Source organism: Ictidomys tridecemlineatus, unplaced genomic scaffold (assembly GCF_052094955.1).
Source record: "Ictidomys tridecemlineatus isolate mIctTri1 unplaced genomic scaffold, mIctTri1.hap1 Scaffold_63, whole genome shotgun sequence".
NCBI lineage: Eukaryota > Metazoa > Chordata > Mammalia > Rodentia > Sciuridae > Ictidomys > Ictidomys tridecemlineatus.
The window spans coordinates 589,972-607,994 of NW_027524348.1; the positions used below are offsets into that span (position 1 = coordinate 589,972).

Consider the following 18,023-nt stretch of genomic DNA (forward strand, 5'->3'; position numbering starts at 1 on the left):
TATTATATATACACAGCAATTTAAACTTTGTTCTAACTGTAGGTATTAATACCAATAGTGGTAATTCTGGCTGAAATTGGCTACTCAATTAGAATTAATTATCATTACATGCAGTAAGATAAGGAGGAAATTTGGATCAGAATATTCCTGGAGAAAACTTTTTTATCTTTTTACTGATAAAAGAAATGAAATGTCTCAGAGAAAAATACATGTTTTAAGCTTTCACCATTAAAAACAATTCAAAATTGGAAGAAGACAATTTTTCAGAAAATGAGCAGGCTTTTTCTATCTACAATGGTTTTTACAGACTCTAAATCAGTAATTATAAACTGAGATATTTTTGAATTCCTGAGTAGGCCTTAAGATAAGAGCTAGTGTATCTTGGTGTCCCAGGAGATGTGAGTCCAATGTACATCAAAGTTAAGAAACGTCTTCTTCAAAAAGTACGTCAAAGTACTAATTGCAAAATAAAAAATAAAAAAACCTTTGGTTTGCAAAATAAAAAAAAAAATAGGCACCGAATTTTCTTTTTTAGAGATGTGGTGGTGGTAGTGTGTTCAAAATATGGAAGGAAGAAGGTGAAGGTAGATAGGTCTCAATTGCAAAAGAAGCTGTGCTAGATGTTATAGCTGCAATCTGATTTAAAATGATAATAAAAATCTACACATGACAAGAAAATCTTGGTTTGTGAGGCCACAATATTAAGACGTCAACTCACTACACATTGGAATGACACTTCAAAAGCATTCATTCACATTTTGGAAATTTTCAGGCTACTATATCCAATTGTTTTAATATTCTGCCACAAACAAAACCATTGTAATGTAAATGAGAAAAAGGTAATTGATGTCCATGTCTTCTATGAAAAACATGTATCAGTTTGCTTCTGCATAATGCCATTATCTTTTTCTGATGCTCATAAACCAAGTAATGAGTGTTTTAAACTTTAAAAAGTGTTTAGGGCCATTATGAAGATCTAGTTTGCTAGTCAATTTGTTACAGAAAAAAAAAGTGTGCATGCTCTTTCCATAAAGGAAAGTTATTGTTTCAGACAATGAGGTCTATAAAAAGCTGTCTTCATGCAATATTCTGGTGTTTTACCTTCACATTTCTGTTTTTGTTGGGCCATAAAATTTTAAGGACACTAAAGAAATACCACAAAATTTTGACAATTGCTATAAAAACACAATCGTAGACTCTAGATTTCAGACAGTAATACTATCTGTGTGAAAGTCAATTCTATTGTGTATCCTGTCAATATTTTAATTATTCAAGAACTGTCTTTTGAAATAGACTTTTGAAAGTAAGGGTTTCCCTGCTTGGTTTCTGAACACTTAATTCTCAATTTTCTTGAAGTAATTTGTTAGTGTTTGATTCAATTAAATTTTTCCCAATCTTGTCCAAGAATTGTCCACCTCCCTTCCCACATTGTAAATTAATAAATTATGTAATAGATGTTGATAGTGTGATTGAATTATATATGTACCTGTGTATTTGTATTTTAATAAAAATGAGCCTACATAAGTATATATTTATTTACAACTGCACAGAATGTTCCTTAGTAGCAACTCACCCTGCTTGAGGACTAACTCATTTGTCTAGAATTATTCTGGGGGCAGAGCTTAGAATAAGACTGGCATTCCAAATTTTTTTCTGTCTTCTAAAATTTATTAGTGGCAATTTAACATGTTCTTGATGACAGAAGTCAGCACTTTGACTACCAGTTATTAGAACAACCTCTGGGAGTGTTTCTTTCTTGCATCTGCATGTTTACTTTTCCTAACTCTTCTTTTTTCTCTCTTTGCCATCAGGGTATCCACCCTGACTTTTTACTGTGTATCTGAATTTTCTAGTTCATGTCTATAGTGCAGACTGGGAATTCCAGTGGTATAGTTGTTAAATACATAACAACTTCTATGTCCTTGAATTCAGTTTCGCCTTCTTAATAGTATTTACTCTATAAAAATTTACCAAATAAATGTCCCCTGGATGTGTGTGGTCAGTAGTCACACTGGGGCAACTGTGCTACACGAATACATAGGCTTATATTCTGGAAATAGCAAGATGCTCTTTCCAGAATACACAGAGAATGATTGTCACACATCTTTCATAATTGGTATTATATAATCCAAAGTAGGAGATAATTGGAGAATATAGAAATAGAGAACATTTTTCAAATCTGCCATTTTCTTACCCCTAACACCTAACTACCCACACCTGTCAGCAGTTCTCATGCTGGCCTGGTTGCCCCTGAGATACAAGTATGGACTTGCACAGATAGCTCCACATTGCAGGAACTGCAGAGCAGGGCCACACTTCTAAACCTGCAGCTTGCCAGCACAGCTGAGCCCAGATTCTGCAAAAACAACTCTACCAACTTTATTCTGAATAAAAAGTGTATTTGTATCTGAATCAAAAAACCAAGTAATTGGTCTTAAATGTGACCATCTGAGGATGGCTTGGTCCTTAATATGTTACTAAATTCTGACTGATAGATATTTATGAATAGATATCATCTAAAAGAAAGACATGTGGACAGGTACTGCTTGGGTTAAATGTTGAGAATAACTGTTACACATCTTTCATAATTGGCATTATATAATCTAAAATTGGGACATCTTTGCTCAGCCAAGCAGTGGGGTACAGAGACAAGTGGAAGTTAGTGTTGGCCCTTCAGGGGCTCACAGACCAGATTCTCTTCTAGAGTCAGTCTTAGCAGCTTAGCAAGGACTTGTGGTATGAAGGGATAAATGATCCATGACACTGCTCTTGACCTTCGCTGTCAGATGCAATGTGGCTCTTGGTATTCAACACATTTTTTTTCTCTTGCTGATTCTAAGATTTTCCTTTTATTACCAGTTCTGAGCAACTGAATTATAATGTACTTTGGTACAGTTTCTTCATGTTTCTTGTTTTTTGGGTTCCTTGAGCTACTTGAATCTGTAAATTTTGGTTTTCTTAAAATGTGGAAGAATTTCAACCATTATTTCCTTAAATATATTCTTTTCTTCTCTTCCTTCCCTTGTGGGAGGGTTCACTGCATTTCTCAAGATTACACGATTCTCAAGATGCACTCTGCATTCTTCTTTTGGATAATCTCCCTTATTGTCTTCAAGTTCACACATTTTTTTTGTCTTTTTTTATTGGTTGTTCAAAACATTACAATGCTCTTGACATATCATATTTCATACATTAGATTCAAGTGGGTTATGAACTCACATTTTTACCCCAAATACACATTACAGAATCACATTGGTTACATACCCACATTTTTACATAATGCCATATTAGTAACTGTTGTATTCCATTTAAATGCAACAAAATGCCGTAGTTTAAGACATGTTATTTTTAACTCTAGAAGTTTGATTTGGGTCTTTTACATATTCCTGCCAGATCCTCTTAACATTTTGAACATAAAGAATCTGAGTTTAAAAGTCAAAGTCTTATATTCAAAATCTTCAAGTGCCCAAAGATATTTCATATTTTTTTAATTATCATAATAAGGAACTATATCTTTTTCAGGGAACAAGATAGTTGCTTAAATACAGAGCTTAGATATCACATTAGATTTGTCACCATCTGGATATCCAGGTCTTTGTACCTCAGATTAGTCTCAGCTCACAGTCCCCTTCCTTTCCATGCCTGTTGATATAGTGCCATGAGGTAGGAGTGCTGGTGGGGTCTCTTGGCCACAAATGTGACAATCCTTGGGCCATGCCATCTCATTCCCATCTCTGTATCCAGGTGGTGATGCATCTGCATGTTAAAGTGCTTGGCAGGTATGGTCTTCTCTATTTGAAGATGACACACGTGAGACCCACGAGAGGTGTAATCTGCCCAAGATCACCACCCTCTGAAAAAGCAGGTCCTGGGTTTGAACTGTGGTTTGAATAAAAACTTACTGAACCATGTTAAGCTTACAGGGACATGAGATGTGAGAGCCAATTCAAAGAAGTGATTTACATTAATGACCTTCCTAGTCCTATAAGGCCACACTCTGGCCTTCTGACTGGTGGGACTCTGCTTTTGAAAGTTGTCTGCACCTATCTCTGTTTGAAAGTAGGAGACATCTTCCAGCCTGGCCTGACCTGAATTCTGTAGGTAGAAACACTAAGGATGTTTAACAGGCAGGGAGGGAAAGGAACAATCATGTTCACTTTTCAGGCTCTCAAGGAAGGGTGAGCCTGTCCACACAGCAGCAAGCAGCTCCCCAGGCACACTCAGGGACCAGGCCCATGAGCTGTGATGTCACAGCTGGAAGGAAGAGCTGGGGCTAGGGTAATGGAAACAAGGAAAAGAGAGAGAGAGAGAGGTGTGGCAAAAAGGCTGACATTGGACCATATGAGCACAAGGAAATGTGCAGTCACATGATAATCTGAGGCCAAGACAAGTGACATCTATGCCTCTGAGCTTCTGAAAATTCTGAAGCTATGTGTCAATGTTAACATCACTCTGAAGAGAATGAATGTCAAAGAAAAGAGTGATTTATGAACATCCCAAATCCTGAATTTGATATTAAATGGATGGAACATGATGGCAAAATCAAAACTTTTTTTGATGTTTTTTCTCTTGGCGTTTCCCCATACATTCTATCTTCATTTCTCTAAGAGTGGTCACACATTTTTGTATTTTAATGCAACAAGGCAAATTGGTGCTTGTAACTATGACGACCACAGTCAAGAATTTTTTCCCCCTGGTGAATCTTTTCCTACCAAAAATTGGGTCTTGAGAATTTTCTGTGAAAATCAAGCAGGAATAGTGTCAGTTTATAAGGACTTGGAGAAAGGAACCTCTTAATCTCGTCAAAATCATACATTTAAAAAAATATTTTTGCCAAACGGAATTACCAATCTGTTCTCCTCTGTAAGCTCATGATTTAAAAATGCAAGGGGTCTTTTTGGGGGCTGGGATCCAGTACAAAATCTAGAATACCTATACGGGTGTTTGCAGATTAGCTCCCTTAACAGCCAATGATGGTGCTTTGAAAACGTACACATGTCACAATTGTCCCTGAAAGTCAAGCAGCTCAGCTCTCTCCATAGAATTGCAAGAATTTCACAGCCTTTTCAATGATCATATTATTCACCAGTGGTCTTCAAAGAACTCTGAAACCTTAAGAGAATTTCTTTTTTTAAGTTTTTTTCAACTTTTTAAGCCCAACAACTCAATATAATTGTTTTTTTTTCTCCTAAACCTCTTTGTTCGAATTGCACCTCTTGGAACTACACTTGCATTATTTTCTCAAGACTTGCTGCAACTCCAGATTCTTTTGTATTGTAATGAACTAGCCATGCCTTCCAGCTCCCTGTGGCCAAGTTCTGCAGGGCATCTGCCGCCCCTTCCAGCGTGTCTGGGTTTGAGCACTCAGAGAGCAGTGTGAGGTAGGGTTTGACTATGGAGGGGTGCCACAGCATCTGGATCCCTTTGGGTGGTTCTGCATAGTCTTGAAGAGGTCCTACTCCATCCCACTGGTGGAAGAAAAATGAGAGAGTAAATGTCTTTAACAACTTCCTCATATTTCCATCCTCAAACATCACAAACAAAACAAAATCAGGTGTTATAGAATCCAGTGAATACTGGCGACAGGGAAGGTCAACTGTTCAGGGATCAGGAGAGCCATTCCTGCCACAGAGAGCTTAGGATGGAGTTTGTGGGGGATTGGGACATGTATAAAAGTGTTTGCAACTGGTAGCCACCCAAGATTAGCTCTCTGAGAACTACTCTGACACAACCTACACAGGAAAGAACAAGCAGAGATGGGGCAGTTTTGGATGGATGGAAGAAGGCTAAAGATCAAGGTAGTACACATTATATTTACATATATCAGCTGTTGCATCGAAAGTTATCAACAATGGAAAGCCTGCACTAATGCAAAATTATAATAATTTATGCATAACTCATGCATAACTGTGGTCAATTCTTACATAATTTGTAAAAACATATTTGCTTGATTTGTGGTACCATATTGCATCTAACAAAAAAATGACAGAATGGATGAAAGAGAGAAAATTGCTATGGTTTATTAGATGCACTGACATGAGCTATAGGCAAATCTGGATCTTACAGCAATCCTGATAGTTAAATTCGCTTTGAATTAAACATAATGAATAATGGGAGAGTGTGTAATTAAAAATTAATTACACATAATTTTAAAATTATGGCTTATATGCACAAAGAAATACCCGTCTACCACTAGAAATGAGAGTTATACAGATTACAGGCACTTCCTCATTTTGTTTTCAAAATATCTTTTGCAGTTGCACCTATTCTACTTGGCAGGTGAGGAAGCTGAGACTTAAAGAGTTTGAGGTCCCGAAGCTACTTATGGAGACACTGAAATGAAATATGAGGAAAGGAGAAGCCAACAGCTTCAGCCTTAATGGAGAATATGGATAGACTAGATTTTGTTTGTTTGTGTTTTTAATGTTTTTTTTTTTTTAGGATAAAAAGAAAATGAAATATGCCTAATGCTGAAATGCTAGTGAATATAATGCTTTCTTTGATATCTAAAAAGTTTCAAAAGAGATATTAAAAAGGATTTATCAGCATTTTAGTGTATCCCTAGAAAATGGTATTTAATTTAAATTAGGATTTTTGGCATTTGCTGATCTTACAATATGAACAAAAATTTCAGTTTCTTAGGTAATACAACTAATCAAATATTGACAGAGTTTTAATGCAAAATTTTATAAATTGCACCTTTTGTTGATCAACATGTTTCTGGCAATGTCTCTAGTGGGGGGTGGGGAGGGAGGAGGAACTCACTTTCTGCTATGGGAAATGTGGCAGGAGGCACAGTAGTATTATTTTAAACTGGAAGGATGGCCCTTATAAAAGTCAAGTTTAGACCTTGAAATGATTTTCTCCAGGTTGAGCTTTGAACATATTAGAATAAGTTTGTCAAAATTCCCTATCAGACCTCCACGGCAATGAGTGACCCTGGGTTTGGGAGGGTGGTTTTTCCAAATGTAGAAACTGAGGAATTCAGACCTGAAAGTACCTCAGCTCATGTATACCCCAGTCTGAAGTACCCTGAATACACCTCCTGATGAGATGTCTTTCTTTTGAATATCGTCATGATGGGGTGGCAGCCTCCTGACCCACAAATAGACTTAATCATGATTAGCACTAATTTCACTGGTAATCAAAAAATGTGCAGAAAATAACAGGAGCGAACACTTCATTAACATTAGATGCTTTCAACATTAATTCCAGCATATTCTAGTGTCTATTTGATTCTAGTCCAGTCTGCTCCCAAATTTAAAACATTTTTAATTAAAATGTACATGATGTTGAGACACAAGAAAGATTAATATAGTGTCACTAGACAAGGTAAAAGGACCAAGACACACACACCCACCCACCCATATGCCTATTGTCTGCAAGTGACAAGAGACAACATATATTATCAAATGGACACAAGTGTGTGCTTGTCTCTTTTATGGGTAATGGTTTCATAAAAGCCTTTGGACCTAAGTTTCTACTTTTATTCAACTATTATAGAATTGGTAAAAATCACATTAGGTGAAACTTTGGGCTTTGCTTTGCAGGCAATGAGGTTTTCCTTTTTCACCTTTTCCTCCTAAACACAAGATCTACCACTTTTTCAACTACGGCACTCAGCTTTTTGCTGTACATTACCAGGTACCTGAAGAAGAATGATGTACTTTCCATCCACAGTAAGGAACCAGTGCAGAAATAAGGTCACAGCCTGAGTAATTCCAATAAAAAATGCATGATGGAGGTTTAAAACTATAAGGAAGTAGGAAGGGAACAGATACATTTGATCCCTCAAATCCCATCTTTTGGTTTTCTCTCTGGCTTGATCTCCCACATGCTGGCCATCTGCATCAGAAGCACTTTTTATGGAAAACGGGAGGCCTATTAAGTTGAACGTGTGGTGTAAGCTCCACAGCATAGTCTGTGAGAGTACTGTGTATTCCATCTGATTTAAATAGTACAGAGAATGATGGTGGATCAGAGGCACAAGGCATCCAGCAGCAACGGACACTTGTGCCACTTGCAGCAGGTGCACCTTCCCTGGTCTGGCCACTCAGCTGAATGTATACTGTGAGCTCTCTTGCAGAGCTATGAGAGCACAGTCCTTGAGATCCCCAAGGAAATCACTGTGACCACTGGTGTTTATCATCCAAGATTATTTTCTACTCCTAATAAATGACCTGGGCAGGTATGATTTTTTTTAACCATCCTGTTTCCTCAGGAAATTTGCATTTATCCTTAGAAAATGTATCATTGTCTCTTTTTATGATGGTACCTACAGATCTCACTTAGTCATCAAATGACTTCTGGTGTCCCATTTATAAACAGATCATGATTCACATTTTTTAGACTTTTTGCACCTACATGGACACTCAGGTTATGTCTAACTTTTTTTCCTATACTTAACAATATTGATCTAAAGTTCATACTTACGGATTTTGTCAGATGGATGCTGTGGACCTGTTCTAGGAAGAAAGAATTTACAGAAATAAATCCATTCAAGTTAAAAAAAAAGTAGATACATGCTTTTTCTATACTCAATGCTATCTTGTGATAAAAAGACAATATAATACCTAGTCTTTGACCTTTAGATGGTCACAGATTAGCCAGGTAAACAGATGTGTGTGTGTGTGTGTGTGTGTGTAATGTGACTAAATATTTTGCAAGCAGCAACCAGCAATATGAAGGATTTGGGAACCAATCACCTTTGAACTTGACTCTTCAATGTTCAATAGAAAATGAACACAGGCTGAAATGGATGGAAGGGTTATCATTCGCCTCATTCAATAGAATTTTTCCTTAAATTGTAATTCTATAAAATTGGACATTGGTAATTTTCCTTAATATTTATAGCAGAAAATTGTGAGTTGTGATTAAGAAATAAGGACACAGAAGGCATTGAATGTGTTTCCAGCAAGGAAGCATCACATGTGAAATCAGTGCAAATTATTTTTAAAGGTAGATGGGAAGAGTGGGATAAAATCACAGACATGGGCTCAGGAGCAGTCCAGCTAAATGGTGTGTGCACACCAATCAGCACATCTGCTCAGAGGTGGGGTCAGCAGACCACTAAAGCCTTTGACAGAGGAGTGGACCTGACAAGAAGAGGTAGAATTCTGCATCTAATGCCAGTTCTGGTACAAGACCTCTCCATTTTTCCCAGGCCCTTTTTACCACCTCCATTTTATTGGTATCCTGAGCCAGTCACTGTGACATAACATCATGGCTAGCTCCTGGTTCACTGGAGTAATCTTGTCAGTGCCCTTCACCATGGCCCATTACCTGTGCTGGGTCCCTCTTAACATCTCTAGGTACTAGAAGGCATAGGTAGGCAGCTGTGAGTGCTGGTAAAGGATCACCGGAGGCTCTGCTGCCCCACAGGGCTCCACAGCAATAGGCAAGTGAAGGTCTATGATGCTATTATAACAATACGCAAAGGCAGGCAGAAGCAAGTATCCCTGACCAGCTTGGTGAATCCAAGTCAATCAAATGGCATTTCCAAGGCCATCTTTCTCTGACATCTTATGCAGAGGGCAGAGCTGAGAATGACAAAAGGTAATTCCTTGACCTTGAAGCCTAGTAGAGTTTGCTGGGCTGGATTTCCAGGCTGCTTTGGGGCATGACTCCACTTTTCTTTCTACTTCCTGCCTTTTTGACCTCAAATGTCTCTAACTGTTGTCCCATCCACCCCGTGTTGGAAATAGATAACCTGTTCCTTCATTTTTACAGGTCTCACATAGATGGGGATTGTTTCCTGGGAGCTATACTTAGTGGATTGCTCATCCACACCTGATTTAGATGAATCAGATTTGGAGTTTGGAGGTGAAGAGATTTAGGACTTTGAATCAAATGCTGTAATTGGATAAATATTTAGAGAGCTTGGGATGAGATAAAAATATGTGGGAATGAATGTATCTTTGAGGGCCAGAGAGGTGGTCAAAAACTGGCCTCTCAAAGATGTCTATGCCTTAATCTTTGGAATCTTTGACTAGATGGCTTTACATGGAAAAAGGGACTCCACAGATGGAATTAAAGTTTTGGACCTTAAACGGGAGATTGTCCGAGGTTGTGTCCTTGCGCTCTAATCACATGAACCTTAAAGGCAGAAAGCATTCTCTGCTTTTTTGGCTGGAGTCACAGTGACCCCAAGTATGAGAATTTGATTCTATATTCTGGTTCTGACATAGAGAAGGCTTCATGCAAGGAAGGGAGAGAAGCAGATTGGAGGTAAGGCCAGTAGAGTGGGCAGCAAGGAAACAGAGACCTAGATCCTGTGGCTACAAGGAATTGGATTCTGCCAACACTAGAAGTAACCAGCCATCAGAAGAAGATTCTTCTCTGGAACCATTGGCAGGGAATTCATCCTTATAAACACCTTGATATCAACTGGAAAAGCAGGTTAGTGTCTGGACTCCTGACCCACAGGCACTACGAGATGAGTGCAAGTTAAGAAGGTACTTCTAGATGGTCAAAGAGTTGTACCCAAATGCCACCAGGTAAGAATCAAAATTCTTCCTGGGGCATATGTGTGAGGGGGTAGGTAGTGGCATAAGTCATCTGCCTTCAATGGTGCCAGGCTACACCTAGATGTATCCCAGAGCATGTGAAGGAGGCTCTCTGCATAAGACACACTGATATGATGTGGAAATGTTCAGCTTGAGGCCAAAGTACACCACTTTATTTTTTGCCTTATCATTGATCTCATTACCCCAAAGAATGCCACCAAATTTGGGGCATCAGCATGTCCCAGAATGCCCTTCTGTTTGCTTGATATATATTATTTCTGCCAGAAGAGGCCCCTGAAAACCTGAGTCCACAACTTCTATGAACAGGAAGTGCAGCCTGCAACTGTGTCTGCACAGAAATGAGCATGCCATGCTGGGGGAGAGAAATGGCAGAACACTAGCCCTGCTCCAGTGGCGTCAGCAGAGCAGCCTCATTATTTTCAGTGAATGACCAGAACACTGTGTAATGCCCACCACAAGTGCCAGGTGCTATTAACCATTTTAGGATCAGCTGCACCTCTGCAGACTTTCACTGGGAAGCTGAACGTCCCTGAGCAGCTCTTGACCTCTCTCTCCACATTTGGGTACAGAGCTGGCACCTCATCACAGTCAAGTCAGAACAATTTCCAGGGAAAAAAGTTCCCTAATTAAAAAAAAAAAAAAAGATTAGCACAGTCTTGCTGTTTGGATTAAATTTCTTTATAAATAAGCATTATGATGTCTTGGTAATTACTGTTGAGCTTCAGGCACAGAATGCTTCAGTGTCCAAAGCCCAGCTACTGACTGGGCCTGGTGGCGAACCCCACTGCCATTCTGCACTCGGAGCTGTAGTTGCTGTATTCGTACCACACTCCCCAAGTCCCCTCATAAATGTAAACCATCAGAAAGAGACGGGTGAGCTTCTCCTTCATTGACTATTAAACACTGCCCTCTTAAAAACTGCCTGGGTCCATGCCTTCTGGAGTCAGCCATGCATGAAGTAACATTGTTCCACAGAAGCCCAGAGCGGAACCAGAGATACCTGACTTAAAAGACACCCTCTCCCTGTCAAGTGCTACCTAGGGTTTAGCTACATGATTCCAATTAAAATTGATGGTCACCACAGAATGAACTGCTCTATGAAACATCTGCTAGAAGATTCCCACTGGGCTAAATTACAAGAATATCAGAGGGGGGATAAAAGAGCAAATGTTCTGTGGCTAAAACCATTAGCTGCAAACCTAATTGTGCATGTGGTCCTTTGTGCTCCACAAACACGCACACGCTGGCCATCACTGTTGTTTCCTCACTTGGGGTGCAAGCTGTACTCATTAGGCTTTGTTTAGTTTTGTGACCAGTTCTGAAGCTGGAAATGGTACCATGTAGCTCAACTCCTGGGTGAATGCCCACCTACCCTGTTCTCCAATAATGCCCACAAAGTTCTATTCTTCCATATTTGTGGTGGGCTCAGAATCTCAGAATCCTGTCTCACATTGGAAGACCCTCACCCTCATCCTTAGATCCAACATACCATCTTCCTGTCAAGACCACTCACCACTGCCACTGCCGCAAGTTCCTCAATGTTTTACCTGACATGGCCCAGTCACAAATGCAACAATAGCAAAAAGAAAATGTCCTGGGCCAGAAGCAAATAAAACTTAAAAATGGATAAAGCAAGTTTTCTTTCTTCTCTGCTAATCCAGATTACACACACACACACACACACACCTACGTATATATATATATATATATATATATATATATATATATATATATATATATATATATATATATATATTCATTCATTCATTCATTCATTCATTCACTGGGTACATAATATATAAATATGCTAAGAAATATTGCAAAATAGAATGCAATATTCACTTCACCAAGCAGGTGGTTTCCAGGAAAACAAGCATTGTATCCTCAGCAAATAATGAGAAATAACAATGTGATCCAATTCTTTCCATTTCAAGTTCTCCATTTTCTAAGAAGTGGAAGAACACAATTAACAAGGGATTATCGGTAATTGGCTACCTTCCTTTTAAATGTCAGATTGTGGGTTTGAAGACATTTAACATTTGGCATTATGTTCTTGATTATTAATAGCAAGTATTAAAACAAACTTCCTAACTTTCATGTTGATTCCTAACCTAATTCCCAATATGCAATCATGTCATCTTTCAATTTATTTACTTGTAGGAAAATTTAACAATGCGTACTTCAAAGACTGATTAAAGCTGAGAATACACATGATTTTTAAAGCTCACTTATCTAGCTGGTAAGCTTTCCTTGAGGCCTCTTCTTGTTTTTATGACTGCTCTGATCACTCACTGATAGCTTATGAAACACCAACAACCACCATCAGAGGACTGAAGGTATATTCAGAGGCAAAATGTGCCAGTGGTCTGTGCCTCCTTCTCTTCTTCCATGCCCAAACCTCCCAAGGATCACTGTAGCCTGGGAACTCAAGGTTGAACTGCTGCCCTCAGCAGCTCCCTAAACTGTTTAGTACCTTGCCCAGCCCAATGTGGTGAAAGAATTGGCAGCAGCTACACATGATAGGGAATGGGGAAGAGAAGGTCCCAGCTGCTCAGGGGCTCCTGGACAGTGGCTGCAGGTGTCCATCTCTCTCTGCAGATTTGGTCTTTGTGATGGACTGAATGTTCCTGTCCTCTGTAACAAATTCTCATGTTGCAATCCTCTCAAAGTTATGGTATTAGGAGAAGGAGGAGCCTTTGAGAGTTGATTAGGTTATAAGAGTGGGGCCTTCATACTAATAAAAGAAAACTATAAGTAAACAGCAGAAAGTCAGTAGAGGGAAGGGAATAGGAGAAAAGATAGAAGGAGGGAAAGTGGAAGTACTGGGGATGGAATTAGAGCAAATTATATTCCATGCTTTTATAATTATGTCAAAAGCAATCTTCTTGTTAAGTATAACTAGAAAGAACCAAAGGAAAAAACAAATCAATTAAGAAAAAAGTGAGGCCTTCATGAATGATCTTAGTGCCCTTAAGAAAGAAATCTCAGGTGCATGCCTATCATTCCAGTGACTCAGGAGGCTGAGGCAGGAGGACTGCAATTTTGAGACCAGCCTCAGCAACTTATCAAGACCCTGTCTCAAAATGAAAAATAAAAATGGCTTGGGATGTAGCTTAGTGACAAAGCGTCCCTGGGTTCAATCCTCAGTACCAAAAGAAAAAAATTACAAGAGAGAGAGAGAGAGAGAGAGAGAGAGAGAGAGAGAGAGAGAGAGAGAGAGAGATCCCAGGGGAAGTCAACTGTCTGCAACCTGGTGAAGAACTCTCATAAGAATATAATTACACTGCCACTCTGATCTCAGAGTGGTGAGAAGCAAACTCCTGTGTTTTATAAGTTCCTCGTCCCAACTAAGTCAATCTTCCTACATCTATTCCCTAGGGGAAAACACTGCTTAAAATGCTAATAAAAGCAGTCCTTGGATCAAAACAGCTTTAAGTCCTGTGTCAAAATTGAGAGAAAGTGATTAAAAATAAAACCAGTTTTCCTTTAATCGCTAAGAAAATTACCCATCTCTGTGACTTGCTACCTCATAAACTCAGAAGTTCTGAAAACTCACTTGGTGGTCTTTTACTTGATCTACAGAACATGCAATGCTAGAAAATGCTGACTTAAATAGCTTGGCTAGAGCTGATGGTATGGTTCTAGCTAGGTGAATATGACACTAGAAACAAATGGCAGTTTGGGCCAGTTATTAGTTAAAAATGATTAGTTAGATTAGTTTAGTTAAAAAACCATGGCTAACGTCTGTGGTCCACTCTTTGAGAAGAAAAAATATCTAGTGTGGAGATGGTAGGTGATGGAAGAAAATAAGAAAAATGATAAGATTAAATTTCTACTTTATGCAAGAGAAAAATACACAAAAACCTCGGTAAAAATAAGATTATTTGGTCTTTTTTAACCCAAAAGGGAGAAGAATATATATTTAATCTTGGTTATTGAGATATATGTTTAAATTTTGGAAAGAAATTTCTGAAAGCCTTATTAAAAGCAAGCTGGAGCTGGCTTCTGTAAAGAGGAGCACTAATAAGGACTTTCAACTTCATGGACCATGTTGCTACTTAGGAATAATGTTGGAAAAGAAACTCCACAGTGCAGAGTTCCTTCATCTAAAAATCAAGGCTGCTATAACACCTACATGGTTTGTCTGCACTTTTGTTCTTCATTGTGGTGGGGAGAACTCTAAAGCTGTCCCTCCAAAATTCTGGTCACTTGGTGGAATCAAATATGAACCTAGGAACTGCTGAGAAGTATATTTACAGATGGAATTAATCTTAAAATAGGGAAATAATCTTGGATTATCCCACTAGTCTTAATGTAATCACTCAACCTTTATAAGAAAAAGTGGACAGCAGAATATTCAGACTGAGGAGGAGGAGCAATGAAAGGAAGGACATCACTCAGACTTTGCAGATGAAGGAAGGGGGTCATTACCAGGGAACATGGTGGCCTCTGGAACCTAGAACAACTCCCTCCAACAGCCCCCAAGGAAATGGGGCCCTGACTCTACAACTGTATGGCACTCAATTTGGCCAATAACCTGAATGAGACTGAAAGTAGGGTTTTCCCAAACAGAACTTCATGACCAACATCTTGATTTCAGCACAGAATCCAGCCAAGCCCCCATGGACATCTGGTGTGCAGAACTCTGAGGTAATGAACTTGCATTGTTCTAAGGCATTAATATTGTAGTCATTTATCACAGCAGCAATGGACAATTATTGCATTCATGTAAGAACAACAACAAACTACCAAATATTTGTGTATCTGTTTTCTTGGTTTTAACATTTCTGCTAAAGTATTCCAAAAATTTTATATAAACTTTGTGACTTCATATGAGGGCATTTTAGATGCTCCATATAACAAGATGGATGCAGACATTGTGAAGCCTCCTGTTGCAGGATGGTAATCTAAACAAGCTCCTCCCCCAACCCTAGGTTACACCCCAGAGTGACTCTTCCTGGTTCACTGCCACCAGATGGCTTGTACTCAGAACTAGTAAAGGGTAATGGCACCACTGGGTGTACAATTTCCTTTTACTGCTCTAGAAGTACAGGGAGCAATGCTTCAAAAACCCAAGAATTATAAAGTTGCATAAAAACGTCAAACTGCAAAGACACTGAGGAGCCACAGACCACCATTAAAAACAGATCACAAGGTGGGCATGAAGAGTCGTGTTGCACTCCCTGTCTTCTCAGCAAGAAATACATGCTGCAGTCGAAGGGCTTTTAATCTGTTATCCCACCAGCCACTCTTTTTTGTTTTGAGAAAGTGTTAAGATTTTATTGAAAAGCTGTATCCTTAAGCAGCTTGGAGGCCATCCTGAAGACAACGGAAAAACAAAAGGGAGGACTTTTGCCCTCCACCCTCTGCCCAGGCCACATTCATCCTTCAGGTCTACTGCTCTAAGTAAATGACAACAATCTGAGAATTTCAGCACAAACTACACAGAATGACTTCATAGGAAACCACCAAGCTACTCATGCTCCATAGGAAGAATCTGGAAAGCAAAAGCTAGGAACCAGGATTTTTTTCTAATGCTCATTTTATTCCCCCTTTGACCAATCTGTTATATGTACATGGAAAGGTTTTAGAGATGTGTTGAACAAAACAGTTAAAAACAAAACAATTTATGAGGAGACAGAGTAGATTTAATTTTTACATAAGAAGGAATGCAGAGAGAGGATTCTTATTTATCATGCAAACATACTAGCTATTAGAATAGTAGACCTAATGATCAAATGATTTCACATAATCCAGTAATTTGTTAAAATTCTCCAAGAAACACACTGCACTATTTCAGTTTTAATTACAAATATTTATCATGGAATATTTATATAGAATGCTAAATATAAAATATATAGTGCTAGGTTACTACAATGGAAGAAATTTAGAATTGCAGCAGTCTTAGAACAATGGTTCTGCACATGGACACATCTCAAAAACAGTGTGGCCATGGTTAACACTCCCCATCTGCACTGGTCACTTACTGTGTGGCAAGATTAAGCCACAACTGTAACCCATCTTCCATCTGATATGTATTGTGGGGGGGTTCAGCATTGGCTAATGCTAAGTTCTGAATGCTCTGTCTCCCAAAATACATGTGTTAAAAATTAAGCCCCAAGGTCATGGTATTAAGAGATGAGAGCTTTAGAGAGGTGATCAGGTTGAGGGAGCCCTCATTAATGCAGTTGATCAGTGCCCTTGTAAAAGAGGCTAAAGGAGTTTGTTTGCCCCTTCTATTATGTGAGGGTACATAAAAGCCCCATTTTTCAGGGGAGGGGTCATTTATCAGGGATTAAACTCAGGGGCACTTGACCACTGAGCCATATCCCCAGCACTATTTTGTATTTTATTTAGAGACAGGGTCTCACTGAGTTGCTTAGTTCCTTGCTGTTGCTGAGGCTGACTTTGAAGTTATGATCCTCCTGCCTCAGCCTTCTGAGCCACTGGGATTACAGGCATTGTCACTGCATCCAGCTAAAGGCCCCATTTTTGAATCAAGGTGTGAGCACTCAGACACTGAGTCTGCCAGCACCTTGACCTTAGACTTCTCCATCTCTAGAACTGAGCAAAAGTTACTCTTGCTTATAGATAACCCAGACTAACATATTTTGTTAGAGCACTCAGCACGAAGCCAGCCAGTCTTTTTGTTAGTTTTCTTTTAAATTCTGAGTTTCCCTTGCATTGGAGACTTTGAGTTAAAGTGGTGATGAACAGGGAAAGATCAAGAAGAGTAAAATTAACCAGTGCAAATTATATTCACAACTAGTGATCAAGTGATGCCCAAAAGGAGTAAATTTAAAAAATTAATGGGGGGAAGGCAGGTGAAAGTGAAATGGGGATAAAGTGGGGCAGTGCCAACTGGAGGCTGACTTAGGGTTTCCTTAATGGTTAGGTCGTCATGTACCTAAACTCTACTTCACTCAGTAGGCCTAGGTTTGGCACACCCTCGACTCCTCCCTTTCCCACACACTCGCATCCAGTTAGTCAGTAAATCCAGTGGCTCCAACTCCAAAGCCCTTTCAGAATCCCCCAGGCCACTGCCTTGTGCTTGCATCACAATCTGCTGTCCTTTGCCTCTGGCCTCTTCCCTCAATCCCCTGCCTCCCCAGGAGGCACCACACAGCCAGTATAGTGATTATCGAAAATGTTCACTGGCGCTTGAGTCCTCCCCATGATATTCCATTTCACTCAGTCAAACTCAAAGTCCTCACCAAGACTCATCTGCTCACTCAAGGCTCCCTATCACAACCCTACCTCACCACTGCTCCTCCCTGCAGATGCATAAGAATGGAGAACAGGCCTTTCTTTTTCACCAGGTCATCAGCATCTAGCTCAGTACCTGGTGTGGAGCTTGATAATAGCTGTCCAACTGCCAAGACTGTATCTATAATCAAACCTCAGGAATACTAAACTTACCCTAGATTAGTCAGGAGGGATGAAGGACAGAGAAGCTGTGAGGGATTAATCCATCTATTGTTCCATTTCTGCTTACTG

General features: G+C 39.3%; 1 long non-coding RNA gene across 1 annotated transcript in view; it reads right to left on the minus strand.

Moving 5' to 3' along the window:
- Positions 1–2,558: 2,558 nt before the first annotated feature.
- The window catches only part of LOC144374247 (uncharacterized), a 32,271-nt gene continuing 16,806 nt past the window's right edge, over positions 2,559–18,023 (minus strand). Inside the window, exon 2 of the long non-coding RNA XR_013433695.1 lies at positions 2,559–5,468. This is a non-coding gene — a long non-coding RNA (uncharacterized LOC144374247). The remainder of the gene's footprint in view (positions 5,469–18,023) is intronic.